The sequence below is a fragment of the Triturus cristatus genome, chromosome 7, assembly GCF_964204655.1.
Source record: "Triturus cristatus chromosome 7, aTriCri1.1, whole genome shotgun sequence".
Lineage (NCBI taxonomy): Eukaryota > Metazoa > Chordata > Amphibia > Caudata > Salamandridae > Triturus > Triturus cristatus.
Window position 1 is genome coordinate 992472576 of NC_140590.1, and position 19080 is coordinate 992491655.

General features: G+C 44.8%; 1 protein-coding gene across 1 annotated transcript in view; it reads left to right on the forward strand.

Annotated features, from left to right (window-relative positions):
• Positions 1 to 756: 756 nt before the first annotated feature.
• FSTL4 (follistatin like 4) overlaps positions 757 to 19080 on the forward strand; it is a 2149215-nt gene continuing 2130891 nt past the window's right edge. The window contains exon 1 of the mRNA XM_085618028.1: positions 757 to 1220. The gene's annotated coding sequence lies outside the window, so the exon portion shown is untranslated. The remainder of the gene's footprint in view (positions 1221 to 19080) is intronic.

Consider the following 19080-nt stretch of genomic DNA (forward strand, 5'->3'; position numbering starts at 1 on the left):
TTAAATGCAATGACGTTGCTGTTTTGACAATTAACTAGCGATAAACCCGGTACAGTGTTTCAGTTTCCCAGTGCAGTCCACGCTGCATGTTTGTGCTTTGCAAGGATCAATAGCGCATTTAACTGTTCAGGCAAGTGTACTCGGGAGACTAGGGATCTGTTTGTTTGCTTTATTATTCGGAGTCTTACACGTTTTTATTGCCAGCAGTAAATATTCCAGGCACTGTTTTATGATCCCCTTGCACACACCTTCCTCCTGCTCACAGCTTCTGCTGTGAAATAGATTGCACTGAGCTGGGCAAGAAAAAATAGTATTTTCCTGCAGATGATAAGGATTAAACATCGGTGTGGTACAAAATAGTAAAGAGTAAGGTGTGTGTGTGTGTGTGTGTGTGTGTGTGTGCGTGTGTGTTTTGACACATCAGAATCCTTGTAGTATTGAACTCTTTGTAATAGCCAAGGTCCTTTATTGACATCCGATTAACCAACCACTGGGAAATGGTTCCCTTCTTGGAAAATCTGTCAATAAGAGCGGTGCCGAAGATAGGAGGGGTAATGGGGGAGGGATTAAGCGTGAGGGGAGGGTTGGACGCTACGCATCTTGAATCCCTGATTGATATGGATCTGACTGTTTTTCCACATCTGAAAACAGACGCTGTGTAAACACTGTACTGGTGCAGTGAGTGATTAAGCAAAAGCTAGGTGCGCTGCAGCTGTTGCTGTATTCACTGGTCCACGCTGCAGCGTGAGAATTGCCACATCTGGCTGCAGTGTCCTCGCCTGTGGAGGAAGTTTCTGAGGTGGGACTTTACACTTGCTTTCCTGGGTATCACCTCTAGCCTTGTCTGGTACCTGAGTAAACACACAGGTGGCAGCTATTGGGCAGAATATGCGAAAGCGTCCATGACGTCAGGAGGCTCCATTCCAGACAGCAGAAATAGGGCAGGCAGCATCCAGCGGCAGTGATTCCTCTCAGGCTGTGGACTGCGAGCGGCGCCTCCGCCAGGATTGTATTTCTTCGCCGTGTGTGTCACCTTGCGATTCCTTGGACGCTGCTCCAGGATGCCTTCCCTTGTCCTCGCTGCCTTTATGTAGTCCTCGTATTCGCACGCGAGAGAGAGGGAAAAGGCGTATTTTTTCAAATCGCTTCTCCTTGCTGAGGGCTAAGGATTCCCAGCGTTCTCCACTCTCCACTGTTGGCGCTGAGCTGGAATATCCCAGGTACGGAGCACATGGGGCGGTGGACAGAGGCAGGGGGTGGGCGCGTGCAGCCAAGTTTAATGTGCAAATGCATGGGGAGGGGGATAGTTTCAGCAGTTTACAGAGCCCGTATTGTCGATGCATTTACAGAGCGGCAAGCCAGTTTTCCGACCCCGCGTGTGCTGGACAGCAGCCTCGAACGGCTCCACCGCCGGCTTCTGGCTGCTACCGCTATCTGGGGAGAAGGAGCGGGTGCAGGAACCTTCTGAGATGCATTGCCTTCACAGGCTTCCTACCTCATTGCACATTCTATGAATGAGGTTGTAATCTCCACAGAGGAGGGTCCGAGTGACCGGGCTCAGTCGGTTAGGGACGGCGGGCAGGGCGTGCTTTCAGGTGCCCCTGGGGTGTTTTGCATCATAGTGTGGCCGGGGAATGGAATGCGTGGGGGGAAGGCTGGGTCCGTGGGAGGCACCGACTGAGCTATTCCTGCAGACCCCGCTTCCTTCGTTCTCAGTTGCTGTTGGTCCCGGACTGGAGAGCCCGTGGTCCGAGCCCTGCAACCACTTCGTTACGGTACGCTGGTTTCGGTGCAGGGGCAATATGTCTATGCTGAGCGTACCCAAGGGGCGTGCAATGCACAGCCCTGTGGTGGTTCCAATATGTCTGTGTTAATGTCCCTATAAATGGTTTATAAAGCACTGCTTTCCGTTCGAGAGTAGTTCATTGTAGCTACCGTCACAGAATAGAGTCTTAGCTTAGAGATTGTTATATGGTTGTAAGCCAGTATATCGAATTTTAATATAGGGCTACCACAATATCATAGCAAAATATGGATGGTCACGTATAGAGAAAGGTAGTATATATAGGTAAATACAGATGTGCTCTTCTTAAGTCTACTCATACGTGCCTTGATAAGCAGATGTGTGGTTAAATATAATACGCCTTTACTTACCTATGTTGTCACTAGGGGTGAGTGAAACAAGGATAATTATCCTTACTGTAATTACTCGTAATTACCTCGAAATTACTTGTAATTATGCGTAGGTATGTGAGAAGCATAATCCGGCTTTTGACACCATTTTCTTAGCGCAAAATGCACTCTTGCGTCCAAAATGGGCCCACGGAAGCACGTTGTATTAAGAAAATATAATTAAATGCTACAGGACAAGAACAGCAGTACCCAGCAGCCACTCACTCGCTCTAACTTCGGTGTTCCTCTGCTTCCGTGCTAGGATTGTTGCCCCAGAAACTCTTAATTACTCAAGGTGACATGACCGCATACTTTTGTTAGATTTGCATCACAAGAATAATGCGGAATTACTGAAATTACTCTGATTACTCCAGCATAATTAAAACATTTTCCCAGGCCTAGCTGTTACCTTGCCAAAAAGTTCTTCATGTATAATGTTGCTATCATAATATTGGAATCGTCATGTTATATCTCGATATATAATAACCACCAGCGTGATCAATGATTTCCAGTTTGATTTTCTGAGCTCTTAAAAATAGATAATTTTCCAGAAATGCTGTAATGAACATTTATAAATTACCCTCAACCCTCTTTCGGCATCTGCTTCAAATTGTCCTGTTCCATGCCTTCCGAATACGAGTTTACTATTCAAGTGCCTTCGGCCTGCCCGGGGCTCACACTCCGCCCCTTCATCAAAGTAACCAGGACGCACCTGCTCAACCGTCTTCACTCGGCGTCGCGCGGCCTCGGAAGACGAGCAGCGCGCGGACACAGCCGCCGCCCCCTCATCATCTCCCGTTACCCTGGCGGAGAGCTTACTTCAGCTCTACAACTTTCAGGCCGGGCACAGGGGAGCGGGGAGGCTGCAGAGAGCCGCACATCTGAGATCCGCAGAGCTGTTCATCTGCGACGTGACATTATTCTCAGATACCCACATCGCCTCCACAAGCACTCCCAGGGCCCTGCAGGACCGGATCCGACTGTGTCAATCCGTCGCACGGTGCAGGCGGTGTTTAGATCAGCCAGTCCCGTCCCATGTATTATTTAAGGAGCACGAGACAGGCGGCCGCGCAGGAGCTGGTCTGTCGGTGCACAGAGCGGGGATTGTGCTGCCAGTGCTCACGCGGCTCTGTCACGAAAGCCCGGCACTGGCTCTATAGATGCAGTGGGCTTGTTTTGAAGAAACGATGCTATTTGTAGGGCATATATATACCGAACTCGGTCACTCAACACATTGCTACAAACAGCACAAACCGGACAGGGGTAGTGTAAGGGCTCCAGACAGTGGCAGACAAACAATTAACTCAGTCTAGAGACCACAGGCGTGTCGCTGGCATTCCATACTTTTGGGCTCCTCTGCCCTACTCCATCGCTGGTTAGCAGGGCACCAGCAGATCCCTCCTATTTACCCTGTAAACAATTGCCGGCCCTGACAGGCATCTCTGCATAGCACATGTACGGAGAATGCAAGGGCACGTCTGCACAGATCATGTCCAGAGAATGCAAGGGCACGTCTGCACAGGTCATGTCCAGAGAATGCAAGCACTCTTCTGCACAGCTCATGTTCAGAGAATGCATGTCCAGAGAATGCATGGGCATCTCTGCACAGCTCATGTCCAGAGAATGCAAGGGCACCTCTGAACAGATCTTGTCCAGAGAATGCACGGGCGCTTCTGCACAGCTCATGTTCAGAGAATACATCGCCAGAGAGTGCATGGGCACTTCTGCAAAGCACATGTCTACTGAATGTAAAGGCACTTCTGCACATCTCATGTCCAAAGGACGCATGTCCAGAGAATGCATTCACAGTTCTGCAAAGCTCATGTCAAGTGAATGCAGGGGCACTTCTGCACATCTCATGTCCAGCGAATGCAAGGGCACTTTTGTACATCTTATGTCCAGAGAATGCAAGGGCACTTCTGCACAGCTCATGTCTAGGGAATGCATATCCAAAGAATGCAAGGGCACTTCTGCAAAGCTCATGTCCAGGTAATGCATGTCCAGAGAATGCATGGACACTTCTGCACTGTTCATATCCAGAGAAGTAATGGCAAGAAAATGCAAAGGTCCTTCTGCACAGACCATGTCCAGAGAATGCAAGGGCTCTGCACAGCACAGCTAATGTCCAGAGAATGCATGCCCAGAGAATGCAAGGGCACGTCTACACAGCTCATGTCCATAGAATGCAAGGGCACTTCTGCACAGCTCATGTCTATAGAATGCAAGGGCACTTCTGTACAGCTCATGTCCATAGAATGCAAGGGCACTTCTGAACAAATCATGTCCAGAGAATGCAAGGGCACTTCTGTACAAATCATGTCCAGAGAATGCAAGGGCACTTCTACACAGATCATGTCCAGAGAATGCATATCCAGAAAAAGCAAGGGCACGACTGCACAGATCATGTCCAGAGAATGCAAGGGCACTTCTGTACAGCTCATGTCCATAGAATGCAAGGGCACTTCTGCACAAATCATGTCCAGAGAATGCAAGGGCACTTCTACACAGATCATGTCCAGAGAATGCATATCCAGAAAAAGCAAGGGCACGACTGCACAGATCATGTCCAGAGAATGCAAGGCTGCATGTGGTATATTCACCTCAGGCCACTCAAGCCCACATCATTCATGCTGGATATAGACATTGCATTTTCTTGAAAATAGGCACAGAGCTTCGCTCTGCTGCTGTGCTCAATATTCATGCTCATTTCCCCTAGAGGCAGCCTTCGCGTTCATCTCTAGTGTGCTTTAATACACTCTTCTAAATGGTGCCATCTGAACAAGAGTGGTTGGTGCTAATTAGCAATTAAAGAGCAACAGTGTCCTTTCCTGAGACCCTTCATTTGTGAGTGTATGTGCTCTCCTGACAAATGTATGCACCCTACTCAGCTAGTTTTTGAATCCTTTCAGTAGATCAGTGAGCTAAAGGTCTGTTGCTCGGATATGAATTTACCTTGAAAAAATGAAAAGACATGAGGCGTCTGGCGAAACAGGAACAAGTTGGTTTAATTAAACGCAGCAACCGGGAGAGCATCGGCAGAGTAGTGTCTGAAGACAGTCTTAAAGATCATTGGTTTTGGCCTTCAATTTATACATTTCTCAAAGTGTAATAAAGCGATTTGTGCATTCTTTTTAGAACAGGAATCTGAGCATAGTCATAAATTATAAGTACAACCATCTGATAACGGGGAAACATGTGGCTCTCGACCTCAGGGAGAGCTAGTGTGGGCCAGTGTGTATGTTTCCAGATGTCTGGCATGGAGAAGATGTGATCACTACTTGTGGTGTGCGTGCTGTGTCCTGATTGGCTGAGTGTTCCCAACTACGTGTGACATCTAACTTTATGGTATTTGGGGAACATGAGCGATATAAACAAGGAAAAGAGTGAAGAGGTTCAATAGGTAGTGGACTTCCCCTCCTCTGTAAATTATGAAAAACCAAACAAAGTCCAACCTATAACTACAGAAATGTTACTATCCTTCCTTTCTTCAGTATTAGAGAAAGCTGGTCGGTTTTCCTAAGTTTGCATAGGAAAATAACCCTCACCGACCAAAAGGTCCCTTGGTGGCATGCTTCATAGTCGGGTTTTTCCCGCCCTGCTGCGGGACGGGGTGTGCTACGACCAACGACTACGTGGGAGGACTTATTAGTAAAGTGATGCTATGTGTGATGTGAGAGTGGAAGGGTCTGAGTGGATATAGTTGGATTACAATAGTCCTGGCTGTGTGGAAACTACATTTTAATACTCCTTGTAGCTGGTATTATTAAAAGCAGAGAGTAGAGGTTTGTATGCTACGATGGGCTACTACCTCCCTAGTCTACATGTTTCAAAGCCATTCCCCTGACTTCTCTTCAGGACCAAAAAGTGATCCCTATACCACTCTATGTTAGAAAGCAACCTTGTGGTTTTGCCTGCTCAATTCTGCAGATTATAGTGCCTATAGAGAAACATGCACTGATACAATACCCAATTGGTATGATCATACGAGTTTTAGGTACTAATGTTACCAAATTATAGCCCCATGAGCTTTTTCACGGGCGGGGAGGAGCGCTTGTAGTCACACTGTTATCAAAGCTGCTCTCAATGCTAGGGTAAGAGAGCAGCTTTGATAACTGTAACTGTTATTTTGGAAACATGAGCTTTTGGCCAGATGTGTTTTATTGGGGCCTATTTTTTGTGAACTAAAAATTGAAAGGCCTGGGTATGGGTTGCAGGGCCTGTCTGACCACATATCACTGACTTTGGGTTGATGTGGAGGTCATCTTGGGTGAATTTGACAGCAATGATACATGTTCATTTTTGCATGATCATAGGATATGGCAGTCATTGATATCATATTTACTTATGTTCTCATTATGAGTACAGTTGTCATGGTGTAAATCAACGTTGCTTTTAATAGTTTTAACATTGTGATGCGTGCATAGTTCTTGGTGAACATCGACATTGCTTTCTTGTTATTGCCGCTGTTGGGCCTGCATATATCATGGTGCACATTCACCGATATTAACAGGTGTGTCTTCAGTTTGCAGTTGTTGGGATTTACCATTTGAAGCCTGGGTCACAGTTGTATGTGTGATGTGGAAGCACTGGCTACATCGTTGTTTTTTTTTTTAGAAGTTGAGTTTTAGCTTGTGGGCTAATTAGTATTTAACTTGGTTGTGCTGCATGCCTCAAGATTGGGTTTGTGTGTGTGGCATTTGTGTAGCATGAACCTAGTCAAAGTCAGCAGAGCTCTGGAAAGTATTTGATTTGATTTTCATTTTGGGTTTTGTAGAGCGCTTGAATGCCCTGTGGCGTCTTGGCGCTGCTTTTGACTTTAGGAAAAGGGGATGCTAATCTAGTTACTAAAAAGCCAGGTTTGCAGAGATTAACGAAGACTATCAAAGGCAAAGACACAGTCAACGTGTAGTTGGGGATAGATGACTTCTGAAAGCGGAAGTGGACTATTACTGCATCATGAAGTAGTGTTCTTTAAAGATTCTTGGAATGAGTTCAGTTCAAATAACTTTATTCGATTCTTTAGAATCATAAAGGTTTACATATATACATCGTAACAAACAGTTAAAAGCATTAAAAACGTTTCCACATGTTCCCTTCCATAAATCGTGGTGTACCAGTAAACATTTAATCAACTTTTAAAGTCATCAGACCCCCCCCCAACATAGTTTATACAATTGACTAGTTCTAATGATACCTACAAAGATTTAAATTCCTTTTCACAATTCATAACGTTTTCTGATTGAGAGTGCGATTCAAATAAAACTAAGCACTTTACTTGAAATTGCAGCTGTAGACAATGAGCTCAAGTAGTCAAAGCCTTCCCGAATAGCTTTCAGTACAGGCTTAATAAAGCGTGCTCTTGGGTCTGCATAGAGTGAATAAAAATAGCATTAAGTGCATTGTGCTCTGTTTGGCCAGATTATTACAAGGACAAGGGGCTAGTCTCTCACACCAGCCAGCCTGTTTAGAATAGGCCAATAAAAAGTGCAGAGTACCCAACCAAAATCTGGTCAACAAAAAACGTGATTGTACATGTAAGGTAAAAGACAGATAAAATTGCTGATGTCTTAACACCCCACCATCTAACATGCCCCGGTCCTGGATTCTTGGAATCTTCAAAGCATCTTACATTTCCATGGGCACCTCAAACCACCATAGCCTTGCACATAACGTTTGGAATGTTAAACATAACAGTGATTCTGAAACCTTAATGGGCATAGTGCACTTTTTAGAGCATCTTGTACGTCGCTATGCAACTTAGGCCACCTTGGCTTCCAACAAATATGCACTAAAACATCAGTTCATCATAACACCCTGGCATTGCATAAAAACCTCACATCTCTCTAAACACATTGAAGCATATAGCAAACTGGACTATACTATACACCTGAGTGAATCATATACAAGAAAGTTATTACCCACTCACCAGACAGCTACAATCTGCCTCACTCTCACACACTCCCTGCATCCGCAGAAGCAAAACTGGAGGTCGCTGATTCTCCTACATCGCACCCAAGACATGGAACGACCGTCCTCAACACATCAGAGCCTCCTTCTTACTTCTTGAGTTCCGCAAGAAGCTGAAGACCTGGCTCTCCATATAAGCACCTTGGGGACCACACACCTGCCCAAGTGCCTGGATACCCTTTTGGATGATTAGTGCACTATAAAAATCAACATAACATTACCTAGCATGTATACACCTTAGATCACAACACAAGTCTAGGACACTGTACATAGTCTGGGACACCATGCGTAGCAAAGACTTATTATATATCTAGGACACTAAAACATACTGGAACATTGGACACACCCAGGATGTATTACATATTAAATGCACTAGATACTGCTTGAGGTATAATTCACACAAAAAGACCTCTTGCTTACCAACAGAATATGCTCACAGTGAGAAGTGATTTACTTCACTGTTGCAGTGAAGGAAAGTCAGAGAGTAATGGTCTTTGCACAAAGGGGTAACAGTGTCTAACTTTGCACAAAGGGAAGTTTCCCATCACCCCTTGCACCTTGACTGCAACCGAAAATCCCACTGAAAATCCAGCTGCAGGCCCTTGTTTTTTTATGATGTCCCACAGGCTGCTACCCCTGAGGGTAGCATGGAATCTCAGGGGCGGCCACCCAGGGAACCACGTGCTCCTCCCCCCTCACTGCTGGAAGTCCAGCACTATGAATTCTAGCATCAGGGACGAGGAAGTTTGCGATTTAAGGGAACAAGATGAGCCAGTGAGTCCAAAAAGGTGCGCTCGTAGTCCTGCGCGGCATCCAGCGCAATGTCATTGCAATGCAGGACACTCTGCTGCAGATTTGTTTTTCATTATCAGACTTTGCAGTTTACAAAAATGGAAGTTCAATATAATAAGCAAGCCAGAGAACTAACAAACTTTCCATCTTTGTACAGCCTACCTGTGCACAACAAAGAGAAGCATACACACCGGACACTCACCGCACTGCAGTGCACACAGCCCTGATATCACAATCATCATGGGTCATGTTAAGGGGAAATGCAACTAACTGTGCATACCCCAGTGCATCATAAACATTGCAAGATACATTTTACGCCCATGACAAATTGCACAGCTTGGGGCATCCTATGCAGCCAAGGGCCTATTACACACCCAGCACACTGCACACCAATTGGCGCCTCATACACATCCCAAGACATTAGATGCCTATGGTACTGTCCACAGCCTGCTCATCATAGACACCCCGTGGAAAATCACACTTATTGCCCTCTAAGAGCACCTTATGCTGCAAGGGGCACCATACATTCTTGTTATATTTCACACTTAAAGCATATTATGCACTCCAGAGACATACACTGAGACATTTTTTGCTCTATTTGTAAACAAGGTAGACACTTTTACAGACAGTATATTTTATACCACCAAAGCATCTTATACACACCAGAGCATTATGCGCACACACCACAGGGCATATTGTACACCAATAGCACTTTACACAAAGCAGGGTATTTGTCAAATCTAATGGCATAATTTTCCACACAGCATATGCCTCACTCTAGGAACTTTATGCACTTGGACGTCTTAAACATTACAAAGTCATCAAGAGATGTCCCACACACCACATGATAACTCACGCACCCGAATCATGCAGCTCATGTGAACACATTGGTACAGCTCACATTTCTTAGTACCTCGTATACACTCTGGCACATTGTACATAATCAGGGGCATTGTATATGTCCTGATGCATTTATGCCCCCAGGCCCCTAAGTAAATCCCACATTACATGGCAGACTCCAGCTGATCTTCTTCGAGAGAGCTAAATGTTAAAATACAGACTAAGGGCCTCAGTAACTAACTGCTTCCAGACAATGAGTTGGACATTTATTAATCTAAAATCAGAGAACTCACTTGAACGTGTGCAACATAAAGCTGACTAATGAGGTGAAGACCGAAACCTTATTTATCAAATACTTGTCCAATCCTAAGACATTTTGTTAACTTTTTTCCCAGTTAAGTAACAGTATTTAGTTCTATCTCGGATAAGCACCGTGGTATCTGTTGTGGTCATAGCAAAGAAATTCCTGAGGGTACCTGAAAAATGCCCTATGAGGTAAAATCAGTTTCAGCTGCTCAAAACTAATTTGTGACATTTTAGGCACGTTTTCCATACCTTTATTTCTTTCATTTTACTCAATGAGGACAAAAATGAAGAGGCAGGAGGGGAGCCAATAGCTCTCCTAAAATCCCCATGGCTCTTCTTTTCTGTGTCAAACTAGCAGTTTGGATTTCTCCTCTTTTTTCCTTTTAAATTGTATAACTGCCTGGCTTGCTCAAAGTTAGGTTCCACCTAAAACATATTTTGGCATTGAATAGCCCTCAGTGCAACATTTCAAGGCCATTTGCTTGTTTTGTTTACAGATGTACAGTCTCGCAGTTCTTTTTAAATTAATCTGCCCAACCTTTAGTCCTAGGACATAGGCATAGTAAACAGACTGAAGCAAGCATGTCTTCATGGTCTGATTACTATATTCAACGGCCAGTGAAATGCTTCTTCTGACATTAAGCTTAGTAGGGAGACTGGAGCTGCTCACACAGGCTGTTGTGATCTGAGAAAGCACTGCAGGATAGAGGCAGGCAGCCGCAGGTAAGAGCGGTGGGGCAGTGGGGCCGGGTTGGGGGGTAATTTAGACGGACAATGATTAGGAAAAATTAATCATTTATTTAAATTTCCCTCGTCATCGTCCATCGAAATCCTCCCCCCCCCCCCCCCCCACGGGGCCTTGCCGCTCTTACATGCAAGGGCATTCTCTAAAGTGTTTTTTTTTTTATTTAAAGTTAACAGTCCTTTTAGAGGCTCACCCACTTTACAGGTCTGGGGGGAAAATGACTACCCTACTTTGGAGAGGTTTCTTACAGTAAAATGAAATAAGTAGAACCTTTCCAGGCACACAGGCATTACAAGTTGAACCATTAAGTTGAGAAATATCATGGGTCTGTGAATCAATAATCATCTGAATTCAAGTTTGAGTAGAAATAATTGACAGGGGATCTTAACACTAATAATTCATAGTTACCCCTTCACCACTTCCAATCACTCTGCAATAGAGTTCAAGCCTCTAGAGCCCTTGGAAATTATGTCACTTGTCAAAAACCACAGGAAGGCATAAATGTGGACAATGTCTGGATACCAAGTGTACACTTGTATGCCCCTTTAGGATTACACTATGCTACCTTACTTGTGATTTCACTGGTTCTGTCATAATTGGTTTGCTTTCATTTTCAGAAGACTTGTGTCACACGTGCCGTTAAGGTCCTCCACATGGCTTGATAACATGGACATTCCTAACTTAAGTACTCAACTCTGCCGGAGTTGGGAATTCACCCAAATGAAACCTTTTTTCAACTTCAGTGGATATCTTATCCATGTCCAGGACATGACACTTCTTCTGGCAGGTGATTGACAGTTGTAAGGGCCAGGGTTTTTCAACTAGTTAAAAGGTTAGTGTTGGTTCTGTAAAGTTCCTCCCCAATAAATTCATGCCCTCTGTCATGACAGGGTAAAGACTGTGACCTCTCTCTTTCCTTGAGTGCAAGATGTACGCTTGTGGTGCGGTTGCTGGACATGAGAGGCTTGGTACCCCCATTCATGTATTTAGCCCGACATTTTGAGCTTCATTTGAGGCAGCAGTAGACTTTCCTGGTTGGTCTACCCCGTTTGCTCCATCATTGTCCTAGCACGTCTCATTTCTCTTGTTCACTGCCTCTGTTAAAGTTCACAGGATACTGGATTATGAGTTGTTCACTTCACTGGTTTCAGCTAGCTAAAATAAGACTGCCTGTGGCCTGTAAAAAGAAACACTGAGTAAATGGAAACCACCAAACGTGTGGCTACTGCTTTCATGTGTAATCAAGAGACAGTGCAAACACCAACCTCCTTATTCAGATAAATAAGATAAACTGCAGCCTACACAACAGCATCTGGTCAGAGGCATAATGCAAAATGATGTTCCTCAGCACAGAACTGCAGGGTTAATTTCCGGGACAATCAAACCTAAAGATATTGACTGAAGTCAAAGGGACCTGGCGTGCTGTACAAGGCACAATCTCATACCCCATTTTACTGGCAGTTAGTGATGAATCAGCTAGCCAAAGATGTGGGAGTTACTCTCAAATATTTAGCTAGAACCAGAAAAAGTGAAGCGATATTCTGTTTTGTCTAGGTTCTCTGATAATATTGAGGCATCCCATGGTATTTTAACTATTTGTCAGTGTACCAGAATGTATGGCAGTCTCGAGGACCCCTCAATGCCCACTTTAGATTGTGAATTCTCTCAAGACATTATTCAGCCAGTCAGAGCCTGCTGGGGTGGCTGCTTTTTTTAACCTATATTGAACATGGGAAACAAGATATGGACATAGGAACCCATCTCTTTGTCTCATCTGCGTGCAAGTGGCCAGGTCCGACTAGTGTATGCAAAGTCTCATCCTCTTGTTGGGCATGGGTCAGCCTACTAGACTTCGCTGCAGCTGATATGTTTAATACAACATTTTCTTTGATGCTTCCTTTCACGTATCCAACCCCGACACTCATAGTAATAAGCTAAGCCGCCATTTGCAAAAGGGAGGGATAAGTCAACAGCATCTGCAAAATACAAGAGGAGAGAGATTACGTGGGATCCCCTCCCCCACATGCACAACCATGCAAAACCATGCACACTCAATATTTGTTGGAAAGCGGGTTATTGGTAGGTGTATGTATACACCTACAATCAGCAATAAAACCACCAACCCAATACAGGGTTCAGTAAAGGTCTCAGTGAATTAGTCTCTGGCTCAACCCTTGGTAGCTGGCTGCGAGCGGTCCAGCTTAACTTAGGAGACAGGTATGTAAAGCATTTAATAACACTAATATAATAAATAAATAAGACACAACACACCATAAAAATCCCACACCAATTTATGAACATGGGAAGCATTGCTATCTTTAAAATGACACCAAAACAACAAAGATCCAATGTAGGGAACTGAATATATGACTTTTAAAAGATTAACCACGTTAAAGTGCCTAAATCATATAGCACTCACTTGGGACATCTGGCTGCGCTTGACTGGGATAAAGTCAAAGATTGAGGCCGACCATGATGGACCCTGGCTAGATACACTAAGCCAGAGGCCCCGGTCAAAATTCTACCTTCACACTTAGAAACTACCAATGTCGGGCAAGGCACTTCGTCAGGCCGGATTCATTGCGGGTTCGTTGACTTTAGTTTCTGTGAGGCCCTGTCAAATCCTGGAAGTCTGGAGCTCTGGAGCTTTCAGCGGGACAAACCTAAAATCCAGGCCATGTCACGGTTGAAGATGGCCGGCTTGACTCTCGACATCGGGTTGGTCACCTTATGGAGCTTTTTCACAAAAAATCTCAGAACTTCTCCAAACCTCTGGAACTCCTTCCAGAAGGTTTCAATGTAGGTTCAAAATGTCAAAAACACAAAAAAGGTCTGCAATCTCCTAGATAGTCTTTGGGATGTCTGGACTACAATTTCCACATTGCACCTAGAAAAATTCTTAAAAGTCCACTGGATGCACTCCACGCTGGGGAATCTTGGTGGAGATGAAGCAGGTGGGCTCTGTAACCTGTAGCTTGTGGGGAGTACACTCCTTAATCCTTCTGAAGCAAGGCAAAGTCCTTAGTGCTGTAGTACCTCCTTCTCCTTCAAGTTTCAGGCAGCAGATATAAGAGGCTATTCAGCACTCACATATTTATTCAGTGTTCTGGAGCAACAAGCGGGGGGGGGGGCACCTCTGCCCAATGTGATGCTGGGTGCCACTCAAAAGCATGACAACTTCCTCCAAACTGTGAAATCTTCTTGTCCCACAAAGCACTAAACTCCCAAAATCCAACATGGATTAATTATCTCCATAGAAGTAAGAGCTGGCTAAACCAACCCAGAGTGTGGCTCATTTCCATTAGCTCCCCTCCTCCTGACCTCTGCAAACTCCCATCCTAAGCCTGCTATCTGCCTGGAGGTACAGAATGTGGTTGTAGGTAGGCTTGGCATTCCTTTCATGTCCTCCTCTCTTTGGAGCCCAGGTTTTATTATCCATCCCCCTGCCTGGCAATCTTTGCAGCTGCAGTAACCCCACCATCAGATCAACTCTGCGCCCGCCAGGCCACTTGTTACCTAATGAAAACTGCCTGACTAAGCCTGTTAGAGCTGACCAATGATGGGAGACTACTAGAAGGCTGGATTTTTGATCCTAGAAAAAAATAATTATTACTTTTATTTCTGTACTAGTTATGACAAATTCAACCCTGACAAGTTATTTAATTCATCAAGACGAATCTTTTAAATCCACTAATGACATTCTACTCCTTTCCCAGTAATATTATACTTGAATAAAATATTGCAAAGTTAGCCTATGGAACTAAGTACCTACAATGGGAAAAAGTGAAATGGGTAGTTTGTCTTTTACCAGGGCATATATAGCATCTTACTTAAGACTCCTGCTTATAGTTTCATGCCCCTCCCGGCTCTGACACATAGGGGAGATCTTGGGGTGCCTAATATGTAGAAATAAGGTAGATTATCACTTTTAAAGTGCCCATACCACCAGTCGAATTTGCATACAATTTACTTTTAAAAACAGTCTGCAAAGCAAGGCTGCCTTTAAAATGACAGCAGGCATACAGCAGCGCACATATGCAAGTCTTGCTGGGCCTTTAAACCTCCAGGTCCTATTATATACTAGGTACTTATAGGAAGTTTGAACCCCCTGACCCTATTATATACTAGGGACTTATAGGGTCTGTCAGTGCAATTATAATTAGACCAACATACCATAACTAAACTTCCCTGCAAAGCAGCGCTGCCTTTAGAAGTGATGGTGGGGCCACAGCAGTGCACACATGCAACTGCATGAAATCTGCTCGTCCTCTAAACCTCCATAACCTATTATATTCTAGAGACTTTTAGGTAGTTTGAACCCCCTGCCCCTATTATCTACTAGGGACTTACAGGGATCTATCATTGCCAATGCAATCATACCCAAGTACCATAAACTTTTAATACAGGACACATGCCTTGGGTCTGGTTAGCAATGCCCAGGGCACAGTCAGTGTCAGAAAACAAGTACTTAGTGGTAAAAATTGGGGCAAAAAGTGGTGGTACGCTGCAAACAGGTCCCAATTTCTCACAATATTCATAATAATTTCTGGGGATTATATCAGTTAAAATAGACCTGGAGAATTTAAACTTGGGGAACTGCTATGAAGAATCCAAAAAGAGGTGCAAGGAAATACCCCATCCCTAATATAAAGTCAAATTCTAGCCATCTCCAGTCTCTTCCTCGCTTCGGTAGATAAAAGGTAGCTTAGGTATACAAAAGACTAACTTTTCAAAGGGGGTGGAAGCGTGGCATGAAACGCTATGTTCAGTGCAGTTCAGTATTCTTGTGGTTATAAAAATAAAAAAACTATCTGGAGTTACACTCAAGGAGATGTTTACCAGAGAGGCGTAAGGTGCTTGATCAGTCAAATGATGGAATCAAGCAGAGGATGGCCAGAGCCAGTGAATTCTGACCTAACACTGGTGGAAAGCAAGTCCTATGCTATGCATTAGGTCACAATATAGTCATTGAAATGGCTGACCAGAAGGGCTGGGGAGAACCAGTGGTATTAAAGGATTGCAAAGGTTTTGCAGCATCTGTCATATATCAGATTCGAGTGCCTTGCACAGAGCCAATCTTATGGTAGTCCAGCCCTCTGGACTACCATAAACGATGGTAAAATTGCCTTACACCGTCTTGGCACATTGAATTTATTTATAAGTCCCTAGTAAAGTGGAATTACATGTGCCCAGGGCCTGTAAAATAAATGCTACTACTGGGCCTGCAGCACTTATTGTCCGAACCATTCCCATGGCAAGCAGCCCTTTGAAAATATCTCAGGCCTGCTATTGCAGCCGGTGTGCAGTTTTAATCTGTCATTTTGACTTTGCAAAAGAAAAATAAAGCTTTTGCCAGTCTGGAACCTTCTTTTTTAATACATAAAAGTCACCCCTAGGATAGGCCCTAAACAACACCTTGGGGAAGGTGCAGTGTATTTAAAATGTTTGGCATGTACTTTTGAGTTTTACTTGTCCTAAAACACTAAATAAATTTTTCACTATTGTGAGGTTCACCCCTTCCACAGGAGATACTTGTGTTTCCTTATTACATTTAATTAGCGATAACGTTTGCTTGGGAACAGCAAATCCTAATAGCTATTCCTACTCTGTAGGAATCGCTAATGGGGAACCTCGATATTTGTACATACCATTTTGAATTTCCTAAATAGCGATTTCTGAGGAATCGCTATTTAGGAAATGCAAAATAACTATTTGACACATCTGACTCTTTCATTTTAAAGGAGCTGGCTCATCACTCTCACAAAGAACTGCATTACGAGTCTGGTGGAACACAGACCACCAGACTCGTGGGGGCGCAATGGTAGCGGTCTCCTGACCGCCCTATTACAATTAGGCTGGTCTGACCGCAATAACCCTGCCACAACCGCCATGGAACCGCCGTTCCCTGGCTGTGGTATGACAGTGTAGAGGAAGTAATATGCTTAGCAAGACCACAGCAGTCCCGCCAAGCATGTTACATGTTTCCTTTCCACCACGGTTTTCATGGCAATTCCTCCTCCATGAAACCATGGTAGAGAGGAAACAAAGGGGCCCGAAGGGCCACCCCTGGTGCCTCACACCATGTGGATGCTCACTAGGGGGCACAACATGTGCCCCCCTGTGTGTATGCACACCAGTTCCTACATGGCATGAACTTAACCGTCCATGCTGTGCAGGAACTGTTTTTGGCATGCCCATTGGGATGCCCAATTTTAGACGCACTGCCGTAGGAATGCCCCCCAAAAATCCTGCCAGACAGGAGAAAACTCCCAATCTGGTGGGCGGTCCGACCACTGCTTTGGCGGTGCGGCAGCGGGGCAGACCCAGCATCGCACCCCCAAAATTAGAATCAGGCCCACAGTGTCAAGAGAAGGGATGCTCAGAAACAGTACCTTCCAGGAACCCACCTGCCAGCAGCTCAGATTCATGTTGGAACCTCCACAGAGTATAAGAGAGGCTAGATGAGGGGAAGGGAAGTAGGAAGGGAACTGCTGGAAAGGAGACCTGTAAGGAAGGAAAATACCACAATATGAGCTATGATAAAGGTCACTGATTCCTTAGAAAAATCAGCGAACCACCGGTGGATGATTAGCCCCCCACTCACTGGAACCAGAAACTCAGGAGAAACGTCTTGAAAAAATACAACTCTTATTTGTGGAGAACACATAATACACAGTATCAGTTGAGCTTGGCTTGTAAATACATTCTGAGACAGACTAAAGACATTTATTTCCCAAATGCTGTAACTCCTCCCAAATGGCTTGCCTTGGATTGGCAGCAAATCCCTAATTATCCTGTAAATCAAATAAATGCACTGGTTTTATCAACACTACTTATCCAGGAAATGTCTTTTAGGGAATACTCCTTCCCACAGTACCTAGTATTCAGTTTGTTATTCATGAAGGCTCTCTTAAGTAAAATCCAGAATGACTGATTTTCTATGCCAAACAATAGTTCTGAGAATATCCCTTGGACTACAAGTAATCAGCAGATCCCACCTATTCTGTAGACTGAGCCCCTCAACTGAATTGCTTGTTTGTCTCAGAGCCTCTGCTCTTCACTGGAATCCGTAGATGACCATAATGACCTCTGCAGAATGTGCCCCGGCTAGCAGTATAGTGCTCTAGAGGTCTGATCAAAGCTGCTCACAATCACTCTGTCAAAAACAAGCAATTAATGATGAGCACAATCTGTTTAAATAGATTTTCTATCAAGATGACTGCAGAGAGTTTGCGTAATCTCACAAGAGTTCCACTATGATGGCTATCTTAGCCTGGTCACTGGCAATGGCGGGCATCTTTAAATAGTTGTTGTATTGGTGAATCTGCACCAACATCACCACTGGTGCCCTCCCCAGTAGTGTCTCTTACCTCAAAGTCATCTGCCAGGTTTCTCTGCTAGACTGCTGCTGTTCCTCAAGTTGAGCACAAGATAGGTACAGGACATTTGTGATACAAAGAACGTCATACTAGCCTTTTGTTACCTCAGACATCCTCAGACCAAGGCAAGGAGGAAGGAAATAATTTCTGAACAAGATGTGGGTGTGAAGTATAAAAGGTTCGCCCACTTCACAGATAGCACCAGATTTAAATATGGGAACCTGAGACCCACTCTTCAGTACACTCCTTGGCCTATGGATACTACAGGAGAAGAACTGACCTGCTGCCAGAGGATTTCCCTGCTGCTCTCTAAGAAGGAAGACCGTACCTTCTCCCTTCATCTTAGGCAGAGTGATTCAAGGATCAGTTGCCTAACAATCTGTTCAGAGATAGAGGGACATGCCAAGCTCCAAAGGCTTGCCTGCAACTGCCCAACTCACCTGGTGCACTCGACCTGCCTGGACCTGCAACTAGACCAGCCTGAACCCTGAAGGCCTCTGCTGGAGTACAATCATGATCCCTCGAGGTCCCTTCCCAGGCCCTGGGCCCTTGGCTGGCCTAAGGTGAGCACTTTTCACGAAGAAAAGGAGAAATCCTGATGTTTTGGGCTCTTTGCGACAATTACCCCTTCATCCTAAGCAGAGTGAATCAAGAGTCGGTTGGCTGACCTCCTGTTCAGAACTACGGGGACATAACAAGCTCCAGAGGCCCCCTGAGACTGCCCAGCTGATTACTGCATGGTGCCTGCCTCGACTGGCAACTGGGTCTGCCTGAGCCCTGCTGGCCTCTGCTGGAGTAAGTTACTGATTCCCAAGAGGTACCTCCACACCTGGGTCCTTGGCTGGCCTCAGTTAAGCTCATTCTGTGAAGAAAAGGAGA